The sequence below is a fragment of the Vulpes lagopus genome, chromosome 11, assembly GCF_018345385.1.
Source record: "Vulpes lagopus strain Blue_001 chromosome 11, ASM1834538v1, whole genome shotgun sequence".
NCBI lineage: Eukaryota > Metazoa > Chordata > Mammalia > Carnivora > Canidae > Vulpes > Vulpes lagopus.
Genome location: NC_054834.1, coordinates 9,339,300 through 9,353,759, shown reverse-complemented (window position 1 = coordinate 9,353,759; position 14,460 = coordinate 9,339,300). Strand labels below are relative to the sequence as shown.

Genomic DNA, 14,460 nt, shown 5'->3' with positions numbered 1-14,460 from the left:
TCAGTCAGTCGGTTAATGAATCCATTGATCCATTCTTCATATATACATCTATTCAGCCAGTTTTTGTTGCTCACTTCTTCATTTACTAAAGTGGTACAGCATAGGGAAAGGGTGAGAAGAGCATGGATTCTGGAGCTCATACTGTCTGGGTTCTCATCCTACGTCCTGACTATGTGACTTTGCCAAGTCACTTTAACCTCTTAATCAATGCCTCAGGTTATTGGGCATCTATCTATCAATTAGGGACGATAATAGTATTTATGTTACAGGCCTTTTGTGTTAAATGTGTAATCCATGTAAAGAGATTAAAACAATGGCTGGCACAGAGAATATGCTATATAAATGTCAGCTCTCACATGTCAGGCTCTGTCCTGGTATAAGAACAGAAAAACAGCCAGGCCCATTTCCTCCTTCATAGTATTTACAGTTAGTGGGGATCCCGATATTCTTCATGAAGCCATGAAACTGCTTTAATCATCTTGGTTTCTTTTAAGGATTTGAGAAATTTTGAAGGAAAAAAGAATACGATGAACACTTACTTCTATTTATATCTTGCCAAATTGTTTTGTGGAGTTTTGTTAATGTATATACATAATTAGATATAATTATATGCACATACAATTGTGAGTTCTGTTTTTGCATTTCCTAAAGTATTTTTGTGTATATTGTATAAAGTATTTAGTGTATATTGGCTATATATTTACTTTAAATTGCTTATGTACTAACCTGTTGTATAAATATTCTGTAGTATACAAAGGCATTTTGCTGTTTTCTAGGCATTTAGGATATTTTTACTTTTTTACTGCATTAGAAGCTTTTGATTTGAATATCACTGTACAAATGGAATCATTCAAACTGCATGAACAGATTTATAGTTCTTATTACTTCTTAACAGATTGTTTTCAAGAAAATCTGAGCTAATTTGTAGGACCTCAGTAATATGTAACCATACTTTTGTTCCCACTTCTTACAGTGTATAATGATACCTCAAATCATTTAACTTGCATTTCTTAAATTACAAGTGGGGCTGAGCATGTTTTTCTGTGATGATTTATTTTCATCTTTTCCCTTTGAATAAAATGTTTTTCTCCACTGACGGGTAGGCTATGAATTGTATAAATTCTTTATATACGCCATGTTGAGGAGTAGGTAAAGGATGTCAGGGTGTTCTAATTTACAGTAGAGAGGACTTGATGGAAGGGCATGACTGCTGTTTTAAAATATTAAATGGCTGGGTGTAAGGAAAGAACATGGTCTGAGGACTCGGCGAGGATCAATGGGAAGACGTTTTCAGAGGCAGATTCTAGGATGGAGGTGAACAGCTGTGTTCTAACATTTATAGCATTGGTTCTCCCCTGGAAAGAATTTTAGGCTCTCCCCTAGGAAAGGAGACCAAGGTGAGTGGGTCTAGGGAGGCTGGGAAAGGAGCAGAAAGTTTGGGAAGATAAAATCCTTATTCAGAAATTTCTAAATGTGAAGTGAGTTCCTTCTCAAAGTACTGTCTTCCCTGGCAGGGTACCTTCTGTACTATGGACATGCGAAACAGGTAGGATCACCACTCTTCTGGATTTTATGAATTGGAGGACATTGCCATAGAATTCATTCTGCCTCTGGGATTCTTTGGAATAAAAGGATTGCATTCTCTATCCTATAACTTTTTTCCTCCATATCATTTTCATGTTAGTGTGTTATATACAGTAACAAAATAATGCACCCTTTCCTAAGGCTGTTCATTCATGGAAGACACCAGAAGAGAAGGTGGGCAAACCTGTGGAGTAGTAGATTTTCATACTTCATTTGAAAATATATTTTGTTTAATGAGTGTAAGTCAAATTCAGTAGAGATGTATTAAAAAACAGAGTTTTGAAACAGGAAAATTAAGGAGCAGTTGCAGGCTCCTTTTTATTTTATGGTGTGTTGCTTTCTATTTCCATTTACCTGGATTTAGATTATGTTTGATATGATGCTGATGGTCTAAATATGTATTTCAAGTGAGTAGAAGAGAAGGACATCATAAATCACCTGGGTTATATGCTCAGGACTAGAAGCAAGTAATAAAAAGATGCCTGTTGGCCAGGTGATAAGAGGTTGAACTTGGCCAGGAAACATAATAAAAATTGAATCATAAATGAGTTTCTTTGCAGCTTGAAATGGCATCTGTCTTGTAATCTATAAGGAAGCTTCTCCAGAGTTCTTAAAAATAATACCCTTGAACTTCTGGGAAGATGGTGGTGGCAGTGGTGGCATCATTTTTGGATCTCCCAAATCTCCACATAAAAACAACACTACTAAAGAAAAAAAATGAGAAAAAACATGGAAAACTTTTATGACAAAAGGACAAGGAATCCTCTCGAACCCCAAAGTATAAATGAGCGGGGACATGCCATCAAAAGCCATAGGACCTGAATAGCAGCAGCATCTGTCTAAAAGAGAAAAAATAGAGGGGGACCTCTCACATAGACTTGAGCACAGGTCTGGAATAACCTAGAGACATTCTTCAGAAAGGGAAGAGCAATTATGAGAACAGTAACTGAAACTGGTGGCTGAGTGTAGGGGATTCCTGGTAAGCTCTGAAGACACTGAGGCAGAATAGTTGCTACGAATCTTTGAAAATTACACTCCAGGAGATGGCTCTATGCTGAAAAACTGCAGGGAGTGAAGTAAAAAATTGAGGTTATGGACATGAGAGATAAGGACAGAACATACAGTTAAAAGAGAGGAGGACAGAGCCAAGAAATTTTGGAAAACAAGCTACCCTATATATTTTTAAATACTACACAAAAAAACTGAAGACAGAATTCTGTTAGTGAGTTAAGACTATTTAAAGCAAATCTCCTTTTAAAAGTTCAGGAGAACTAATTTTACAGAAAAAAAAAGAAAGTAACAGAATAGTGCTGAGATTCAAATCCTCTACAGAGTTATTATAAAATTGAAAAAAGAGAATTTGCAGAATCATATCCCTATAGGTAGTGAAAACATGCCATAAAGACATACCCATACAACAGATAAAAATGGAGTAAAAGACACTAAAAATGATAGCAGATATGAAAGAGTAATTTGACTAAGAATTTGAAACACACAGAAATTAAGCAAAAAATATTAGATGCAAAATATTAGATATTTAGGAAAATATTAGATACAAAAGAAAACAAGATTAAGTTATAAGGAACATAAAGGGGAATCGACACAGACAATTCTTCAGGAAAATAGTGAAAATAAAGAAAATTGTAAAAATCAAAAAGCAATGGAAAAATATATTTTAAACAAGAATTTGTAGAAAGCACCAGATGATGAAGATGGTTGGGAAAAAAAATCCTAATATCTAAGTGGAGTCTCCAAGGTATAAAACCAAAGTAGGGGAAAGAATAAAGATAGAAACAACAGAGTGTCTGTAGAATCTGGACACACAAGGTAATCTACATCATGTCATAAAAGGCATTTTAAAAATAGGTAATATTTAAATGTTAAAGCAAAAATAATATAATGAATGCCCATGAATGTATACTCATTCAAAAACCAGAGTGTGAGTCCATCTGTGTGTTACTAACCTATGTCATCTTCCTGTTGCCCCCTGGGAAGAAGACACTGAATTTTGTGTTCCAATCCCTCCACCTTCTTGCTAACTAACACTTGTGGTTCTGTTTGTTGGTTGTTGTTGTTGTTTTTAATAGTAGCTGTACTAATGAGATTGAGGTGGTATCCCTTTGTAGTTTTCATTTGCATTTCACTAATGATTAATGATGAACCATCTTTTCCTGTGCTTTGGAGAAATGCTATTTGAGTCCTTTGGGCCATTTTTGAATTATGTGATTTTGTTGTTGAGTTTTTGGAGTTCTCTGTATATGTGAATCCCTTATCAGATATATGACTTGCAAATATTTTTTCCCATTTTGTGCATGGCCCTTTTACTTCTGAATAGTGTCTTTTGGTGTACAAGTTTGTAAAACTTTCACAAAGCCCAATTGGTCTGTTTTTTTCTTTTGTTAGCTGTGCCTTTGATGTCCTATCCAAGAAATTGTTGCCAAGTCAACAGTTTGTGAGACTTTTGTCCTATGTCCTCTTCTCTGGCTTTTATTGCTTTAAATCTTACATTTAGGTCCATGATCCATTTTGAGTTAATTTTTGGATATGGTGTTAGATAAGGTTCCAACTTCATTCTTCTGCATGTGGATATACAGTTTTCCCTGCATCATTTGTCAAAAAACCATCCTTTCCCTCTTTGAATGGTCTTGGCACTATATCAGAAATCATCTGACTGTAAATGTGAAGGTTTATTTCTGGGCTCTCTATTCTTTTCTGTTAGTCTCTGTGTCTGTCTTTATGCAAAACCCACACTACTTTGATTACTGTAGCTTTGTAGTAAGTTTTGAAATCAGGAAGTGAGGGTCCTCTAGTATTGTTCTTTTTCAGGATTGTTTTGGCTATCTGGAGTTCCTTGAGATTCCATTTGAATTTGGGGATTGGTTTTTCTATTTCTATAATTTCCTATTTCAATAGGAAGTGCACTGAATCTGTAGATTGCTTTGAATAATATTGATATTTTAACTATATTGAGTCTTCTAATCCATGAACATGGGACATGTTTCCATTTATTTAGGTATTTAATTTCTTTCAGAGATGTTTTGTAATTTCTAGTTAGTCTTAAAAAGGAAGGAAACTTTGTAGTATTCTTCAACATGAACGAACCTTGAAGACATTATGCTAAGTGAAATAAACTAGTCACAAAGAGACAAATACTGTGTGATTCCACTCATATGAGGTACTTAGAGTAGTCAAAATCATAGAGACAGAAAGTAGAATGGTGGTTGCCAGGGCCTGGAGGGGAGGAGAGATGGGGAATTAGTGTTTAATAGGTATCGAGTTTCAGTTTTACAAGGTCGAGAGAGTTATGGGCATGAATGGTGGTAATTATTGCACAACAAAGTGAATGTATTTAATGCCACTGAATTGTACACTTAAAAATGGTTAGGATGGTAAATTTTATGTGTATTTTAATACAATAAAAAAAGAAAAACCCATTTTGGTCCCTTTTAAATCTCTTAAAATTATATTCATTCAAAAAATGCTGAAGGATATGTATAAACTAAAATTACTTGTGTGGTAAGGTTATCAATGATTTTATTTCTTCTTTTATGTCTGTTGATACATAAACATTTTTTTCCACAATATTTGCTTATTGCTCTACTAGTAGTTATTCACAAAGAGATCTCAACTCAAGAGGCTTACTTTTTAGTTTGAGAAGTCCTGGAGTAAGGTACCACTGGACCTTGGCAATGTGGGCAACTTTCTTATATCATGTGTGCAGTGATACTGCTTGGGCTGTACATGGACAGTCACAGCCAATGCTGGTCACACCTTTGTAACGTATGACCTGCACTTCATTTAAAATCTGTACAAAATAGAGTATGTTTTTGAACTCTGAATTATCATTAGTATGGACCAGGATTATGAATATGGCAATAATTAGTGTGAACCTTACAAAATAGTGGCTACTCAGCATAGTAATTGTCTTGATGTGTTGAAGAGCAAGACGTACGAAAAGTAGTGAGTGACCCTGCGCTGGAAGGCAGTGACTCGATTCCCCGAATGGACTTGTACTCCATCTTTTGTGTGGCCTGTGGCTTGACATTCAGACAAAGGAGAGAGCTAGTGAATGCTAGAGGGGAAAAAAAGGATAACTTTAACCGTAATTTATCAGTAATAGTAGAGATAAATTCCTAAGAGGAAATAAGGTCTGAGAAGATTACAGGAAATACTAAATCTGTGGTTCTGTTTACGGTAGAAACGCCAACCAACAAATTCCAGCTGTTTCTCTGTGGGTTATAGAAGTGTCACAGGCCTGTTTATAGTTACTGCATTGTAGATTTCAGCCAGGATCTTATGGAATCCTATTGGTTTGGTTTGGGTTTGCTCATGTTTGTCCAAAGAGACGTTATCTGTAGGCTATACATTTATGAGATGTAGCCCTGTACCAAATTTTTGTTCCCAAAACTTCTAGTGTCTTCCCTCTCCTTGCCAACAGTTTGTCTTCCCAGTATTGTAAAAGTGTATTTTACTTATTTAACATAACTTATGTAGCACTTGTACCATGTAGTGTTTTATACACCTTTAAATTTAATTCCTCATGACAAACTTATAAGCCAGATACTACTTAAGTCAACAGAAAAAGCAAAAACGTTAAAGGACAAGAATCATGATTTGTCTGCATTAAAGTGACTAGTTTCTGTATGAAAAGGTAAATAAGGCTAAAAGATGAGCTATAGTCTAGAAGAAATTTAAAGTGCATAAGTTAGTTAATAAAAGAAAAGAAAAATAGCTCAACTGAGAAGTGTACAAAAAACACAAAGAGGAAAGAAAAGGGGGGAAAAATCCCATCTAATAGCTTTTAAGCTTGTGAAGAGATGTTGAATTTCTCCAGTTGTGAGAAATGCGACTTCAAGTAACCATGAGATATAATTTCACCTCCATAAGATTACAGAACATGAGCCTGACAACAACAAAAGTTAATGAGAATATGGAGCATGGAAAAAGCAAAAATTGGGACCAAGCTCTTTGGAGAACAGTCTGGCAAAATCTAATACGGTTGGTGATGTGTCCACTTTATGACTCAACAATTCTGCTTCTCTGAGTATATCTTAGGGAATCAATCCTATTGGAATAGACAGAGAAAAGTATAAGTTTCCATTAAAGCATTGTGGGTAATAGTAAGAGACTGGAAACAATGCACCATAAGTAGGAGAAGAGATAAACTATGGGATATTCACACAGGAATGTGCCCAGTGGATAAAACACATAAGGCAAATCCATATGTATGAATACAGAGAGATGTTAAAGTCTTCGATGGAAAAGCAAGGCCAGTATAAAGTTAAAAAACCCACATGATTCTTTATATCACTCATGCATTAGTGCAAACATACATGGGTATGTCATAGGATGGTGTTTCTTCTGAAGAGAAGAAGAAGGACAATAAGGTAGAGGAGAGATACAAAAGGGACTTCACATCTGTCGGTAACATTTTGTTCCCTAAATATGTGAAACACATATGCTATAAAATGTTAAGATTCTAATGATATAGGTGGGTGGGTGAGGGGGGCATAAGAATTTGTATTATTTTCCTTTCTATAGTTTTCTCTTTCTGTACTTTTTGGAATGTTTGAAATATTTTACAAGAACAAAATAAAACAAAACAATAATTTAAGAACGAACTCTAGTAGATCATATTCTTGAATTTTCTTTTAAAAATCTTAGGGAAGCGTTGCTATGATATTGAAATAAACTCTTCTGAAAACTTGTATGTTGTATGGACAGCATATCTTTACAAAGTTCTGTTCAGCTCTTACTGTCTTCCAGTGTAATGTGTTTTGCAATTCTCCACTGTTTGTGTGTTAAGTCTCTGGAAGATATCTAGCTTTCTGGTTTTTGCAAAATTATTTGGAGATTAGAGGCACAGTCTTTTGTAAATCAAGAAGGTGAGGTGTGAAGAGGTTTCTCTCCACTCTTCGAAGAGCCACCCCCAGGGAAAATCCACAAATGTATTTGTATTTATTTGTATAAGGGGATGGAACTACTGTGTACAAATTTTAAAAGATGACGGGTTCTGGGCATATAAATATTGAATCTTATTTTCAGAAAACCATGGTTGCCAAACCTACAACTCTACCGTAGAAACAGTATAGCAGCAAGAACAGGTATACCTTTCTACTTATGCAAAAAATATGAAATTTTTTTTGCAAATTAATTCATATTCCCAATTATATGAACAAATCATCGTGTGCATTGAAGATTGCTTTTACAACATAAAGTCGTATTCCAATGTTAGTTAAGTTACATTTGGATTTTCATGTAAAACCTCTCTGAAAATACAACTAACTAGACCCCCAAAATAACTTACATTCTTGAGTCCTGAATTTTTATGTGGAAAAATGATTGAGGGGATTCAAAGATTTAAAGTCTTGTCAGAGTCTCTGTATATAGTTTATCCTTGAAATACTTTTCTGTTCTGACCCAAAAGTGGGGAAAAATTCATGAAACCAAGAGGCATATATGATTTTACTTTTGCCACAAATGTTGCCATATTCTCTGCTCAAGAAACTCTGAAAATCATAGAAGAAAGTGTCTTTAAGCATCTCAAAAAGTCTAGTGGGATGTAAGGATCAAGGGCAAAGGCTTCAAGTTGCTGTCACTGACTTTTAAATCACTAGATATGGTCCCGGGGCACCTAAGAACCTCTTAGGGAAATGAGACTTTACCTAGTTATGGACACAGGGTGACTCCCAGTAGGCATTCTCTTATCACAGGCAGGAACTGAGACTTTGGACTTCCTCTGAACCACTTGGATGAGATAAAAAGATAAGATTTAACCTCTGTGCCTTCTCCACAAGCTGTATTGATGTTGGTACCCCTTTAAATTGTTTCAGCTCTCCTGGTTGCTAGCCTGGTAAGACGTGTTTGCTTTATTATTTTATTGAAATCTCTGCATTGTCACTACCTGCTATGGGATTTCCAGGTGTAATGAACACTAGTTGAGATTCCTGATGCTGGTGTCATCACCAATCCCCTAGAGGCTTCAGTACAAACAGTGGCATTTTCTAGAAGAAAAAATAATAGCAAGATAGCATTTAAATACATTTTAGAAGTCCTGAAGGTTTTGACTCTTTATCTTTAAAAGTAATTTTTGTTTGAGATATACAGTTGACCCTTGCACTACACAGGGGTCAGGGGTGCCAGACCCCTATACAGTTGAAAATCTGTGTATAACTTTGGCTACCCCCAAGTTTAACTAGTGATAGGCTACTGTTGACTAGAAGCCTTACTGATGACATAAATAATTTTTTTTTTTTTTTTTTTAAATTTTATTTATTTATGATAGGCACACAGTGAGAGAGAGAGAAGCAGAGACATAGGCAGAGGGAGAAGCAGGCTCCATGCACCGGGAGCCCGACGTGGGACTCGATCCCGGGTCTCCAGGATCGCGCCCCGGGCCAAAGACAGGCGCCAAACCGCTGCGCCACCCAGGGATCCCCTGATGACATAAATAATCGATTAACTCATTTTGCATGTTATATGTTTTTTATACCGAATTCTTACAATAAAGTAAAGAAAAATGTTATTAAGAAAATCATAAAGAAGAGAAAATACATTTGCAGTATTGTATTTATAAAAAAAAAAAACTACACGTAAGTGGACCCACACAGTTCAAACCGATGTTATGAAAGGGTCAACTCTAATTGACATATAACATTGTATTAGTTTTAATGCACAACATACTGATTTGACATATGTATTCTTATACTTTCATAACCATAAAATATCTGAGAGATGGTCAACAATAAATAGGATCCACTATATAAATTACTAAAACTCATTCTTTGATTTATAATTTTAGACATATTACTGTATTTAGGTTTAGTATAAGTGATGCCACTACTAAGTGAAATAGCAGTTATTGGATACTTACTAAGTGCTAAGTGCCGTGTTAGCAATCTACAACTATAATTTTCTTATAGTAGACGAGAAAATTGGAGCTCAGAGAAGTTCAGCAACTTATCACCATCACAAAGCCTGGTGAGATTAGGAAATACATTTCTTTATTGATTTATTTGTTGAATACCTTTCATAAATGACAGCAGTGCATAGTGAGGTGAACTCTGAGCCTGGAATACAAAGACTTGAGTATGAGTCTCAATTATGCTTCAGTTTTTTCATCTTCAAAATAAGGATAGCTTGTCCTTTCTCATAAGGTTCTTGAAAAGATCAGATTGAAATATGGTGGTCAATATTATGAGACATCATAGGACCATAGAATTTGGTCAATGGTCAGTGGGAAAGAAATTGGGAATATTGGAGCCTAGGCAACTCACCCAGTACGGAGTTACCTACCCTCTGTCCCCCAACTCTGATTGGCCAGTGGCCTATGTGCTAGACTTGACTGGGTTGATGCTTACTCCTAGCAGGTGTACCCTACTGAACAAGCAGAGAGAAAGACCAGTTCAGCACACAAACAGCTGATTGATTTGAGCCTTCTCTTATGTATACCTCCCACCTTGACTTCTCTGTGCCTTAACTTTAGTTATCAGAATCATGAAACTCACCTCACAGGATTGTGAGGACTAGAAATAATATATACAAAGTATTTCTTACGGTGTCTGGTACATTAAAGGCTCTTAATTCATTGTAACAGCAAGATGCTAGGCTTCAAATCCTCCTTGTAATCCCTCAGTGGGGCTGGCCTTTGGCAGTACATGATTGACAGAGCTTTGTCTGGTCTGCTCTCCTGGACTTTGCTACCTAGATTCAGGCAGTAGAAAGTGATGGTTAACACACGGGCTTGGGACCCAGAATAGACTTCTATCTAGCTTGGCTACTTAATATTAATATGACCTAAAAAGGTCACTTAAACTCACTAAACCTTGGATTGCTCATCTTTAAAATGAGCATAATGCTGATACCTACCTTGCAGGGTTGTTGTGAGAATTAAGATTTGATTTGAAAAATTGTGACTGTTATTAACCTATATTTTTATTAAGGTCATATAGATGGGAGTTGCTGGGGCTCTGACTCAAACCTGGATCTATCCACATCTCATGGCTTTTACTATTGCAGCATACTTACTGTGTTTGAAGACTTTTGGCAACTGGACTGCCAGTGTGTTCCTGATTGCTAGAAATATTTTCAGTGCACATAATAGGATGATTTTGTAGGACCACAGAAAACAATAGATAATGTTTTTTAAAGATTTATTTATTTATTAGAGAGAGAGCATGAGTAGGGGAAAGGGTAGAGGGAGAGAATATCCAAGGAGACTCCCACCAAGTGCAGAGCCGACATGGAGCTCAGTCTCACAAGCCACAAGATAAGGACCTGCACAAAACCAAGAATCAAGGCAGCCCCTGTGGCTCATCAGTTTAGCGCTGCCTTCAGCCCAGGGCCTGATTCTGGAGACGAGGGATCGAGTCCCACATCGGGCTCCCTGCATGGAGCCTGCTTCTCCCTCTGCCTGTGTCTCAGCCTCTCATGAATAAATAAATAAAATCTTTAAAAACAAAAACAAAAACCAAGAATCAGGTGCATAACCAACTGAGCAACCCAGGCACCCCAAACAATAGATAGTTTTTAAGGTCTTTAGAATTCCTGAGATCTTATGATTTTCTGGTAACATAGTCTGTCTATGAGTCATAGTACTTTGTTTATAAGTTAGTTGTTGGGAACTTGAAATTTATTTTGATAAGATATATTTCTATGAAGACTTTTGAGACCATTATGGAAGAAGAAGGAGAAGAAGAGATACGGCGATATTACATTTAAGCCTTCAAATTCCTTTTCTTCCTTCGCCCAGCCTCAAAATCTAAAGTCTCAGCAAGGTTTTGGGAGAAATTAATACACCCCATTTAGTCAAGGTAATGTGACTGAGACCCTCTTATTCTGACCAGTTAGTCATGTATTCATTCATTCAGCAAATATTGAGTGCCAACTGTGTTCTAAGTTATGGGGGTGTAGCGGAAACAGTCTGTTTCTCTAGTGTGAGAGAAAATAGTAATCCTTGGGAAAGAGACAACTGGACAGATTTGAGACGTATCTAAAATTCATTTTACTGAATGGAGGAAAATTGGAGGCAGTGAATTTTTAATCAACTGTTGCCATAGTCCAAGTGTAAAGAAGGATCAAGGGCCTGAATTGTGGTAGTAATGGTGGGACTAGACAAATAAAACTTAACTGTTAAAAAGTTGATCCTGTGGCCCAATTATGTATGAATTATAAGAGATGATGTAAAGAAAGAGTTCCCAGTTTAGCCAAGAGTGTGAATTCAAGCAAGGGAGCAATACAAGGTTTATGAGGGAAATGAAATCTTAGTCATCCACAGGCATGTTGTGTGTGTGTGTGTGTGTTTTATTTTATTTATTCATGAGTGACACACAGAGAGAGACAGAGACACAGGCAGAGGGAGAAGCAGGCTCCCTGCAGGGAGCCTAATGTAGGACTTGATCCCAGGACCCCGGGATCATGCCCTGAGCAGAAGAAAATGCTCAGGCATTGAGCCCCCTAGGCACCCCACATGTTGTGTTTATGTGCATCTGAGTGGAAATATCCCGTGGTAATCAGGAAGAGGGACCTGGAAAAAGGTTAGGGCTGGAAATAGAGATTTAGGTATCATCTGCATGAAGACAACACGATTGTTTAGATGAGTGAAAGAGAACAAAGAAAATTGGGACTGGAAGGAAAAGGTAAAAGAATTAATAAAAGAAACAAATGGTTAAAGATATATTTAAAATCCAATAACTACAGGAGCATGGGATGTAAAAATAGGATAGTCGATAGCATCAAATGCACAGAGAGCAGGTAGGATGAGGACTCTGAAAAGAATTTTGGGTGGCAGTCACTGAAGACTCTTGGCCATTGGGTAAGAAAAGGTGCTGGTGAACAAGTCCTGCTGAAAGACCTCTCTGAGTTCCTCATGGCCCAGCAGAAATCCAATATCCTTAGCACAGTAGACAAGACACCTTGCACTCTGGTTCTAACCTTCTTTTCCTATTTCATCCTTCACCACTCAGGGCACAGGAGCTTTTTAGATTCTTTCCAAGTGGGGTCTTTGCATACCTGGCCCTCTCTGAAAGACCCTTCTTTCCATCTTCCAAATGAAAATGCTAAACTCATCATTCAACAGCTGGCTCAAATGTCACCTGGCTTTTGAACTCTTTCCTGACTGCCCCAGGCCCAGTTCAGGTCTCTTTTGTGGTACTTCAGGCTGTACACTCATTTTTGTCTCAGCATCTAGCATTGCAAATCAGCAGTTTCCTTAAGCTGTGTTCTCTATCAGGCTGTATAATCTTTGAAAACAGGGATGTTTTTATTGTTGTAATCCCCATGACTGGGACAAAACAAACTATTGCTAAAAGCATCAGGAATGAATGAGTGTGTATTAATGTAAGGAGATATATCTTGAGGTATATAGGATGGAAGTGAAGAAGCATCTTAGTGCTAAGTGAAACAAGCCAGACACGGAAATACAAGTACTGCATGATCTCACTTATGCATGGAATCTCAAAAGTTAAACTCACAGAACCAGAGTGTTGAATGGTGGTTGCCCAGGACTACGGTGTGAGAGAAATGGGGCAAAACCAGTCAAAGGGTACCAGCTTTCAATTATAAGATGAAAAGGTTCTGAGAATTCCATGTATAGCATGGTTATTGAAGACAACACCATATTTTATACTTCAGTGCTCTTAGGTAGGTCTTAAATGTTCTCGCCACACACACACACATACACGTACACACATATCAATGGTAACCATGAGGTGAAGGATGTATAAATTAATCTGATTGTGGTAATCATTTTATGATGTATAAGTAGATTCAATCACTGAACTACACTGTACTCTAAAAACCATGTTGTACAAACTCAATATATACAATTTTTATTGATCAGTTACACCTCAAAAAAGTTTGGGGGGGGGGTACAAAGCTTTATGAATTTGAGCAACGTAATTTCTCCAAACCTGAGTTTCCTATTGGTCATATGAGAATAATACTTCCTCTACAGTGTGCTTGTGAGGATAAAAGCTATAAGATAATACACCAAACAACTTAGTAGCCAGCATTTAATGATCATTAATGTTAGAATTATTTCCAACTCCACCTTCATGGCCCTGTATCTCTTAGTTTCTCTCTGGTCTTGGATTTGGCTGCAACTTTAATCCATTCTCTAAAGAGAAGAGTTTTTTTGTTTGTTCTTTAAGTCTGATTTTGACGCTAAGAAATTTAAACTCAGGTCCATCTTCAGGTACCAGTGTATCATCTACCTGAATGATTCAATCTGGATAGTGATACCCATTCTGACAGCAAGTGAATTCAGCAAAAATCTTAAATTTAATATATGGGTTAATTTAGCAAGTTCACAATTAAGTCTGAATTGTTTTAAGAGTTCCCAGAAACTTTGCAGAGGAGGCTCTAGCTTTGAGGCTCACTACACTGCATCTGAGAACACCTTTCCTGTCTTATTTTCAGTATTGTATTGCCCTAAGTGATTTAGAATAGCTCTTACCATTTTTTTTTAGCAGCATTTTTGTGGTTAACAAAAACATGTGCTTACAGCTTTTTTTGCATAGATAAAGGAAAGGATCCCACATCAGATTTAGATCAAGAGATAGATTTTCAGAAGAAAATGATGGATGCGTCCGCTGGGAGCAGCAGAATGCCGCGATGTTCCATCTCTGGCCGCTTGAGTCGAAGGCATTCATGAACACGTCCACGCCCACGCCCACGCCAATACACAAACAGTGGTCACAACTGCAGCTCCAGACACTACCTCTCTCCTCAGTCTCATTTCCAAAGTGCATTCGTTGTTTTCCATAACATGAAATAAATCCCTCTCTTTTGCCCAGTGGTGAAAAGCTTATATAAATACTAAAACTTCATCCATTCCCCTGAGTTTTCTGTTGGCAAGCCTGCAGCTACGGGTTTGTT

General features: G+C 36.9%; 1 protein-coding gene across 2 annotated transcripts in view; it reads left to right on the top strand.

The window, feature by feature from the left end:
* Positions 1 to 14,460, top strand: part of SUGCT (succinyl-CoA:glutarate-CoA transferase) — a 725,292-nt gene that overhangs the window by 342,687 nt on the left and 368,145 nt on the right. The gene's annotated exons all lie outside the window — the stretch shown is intronic.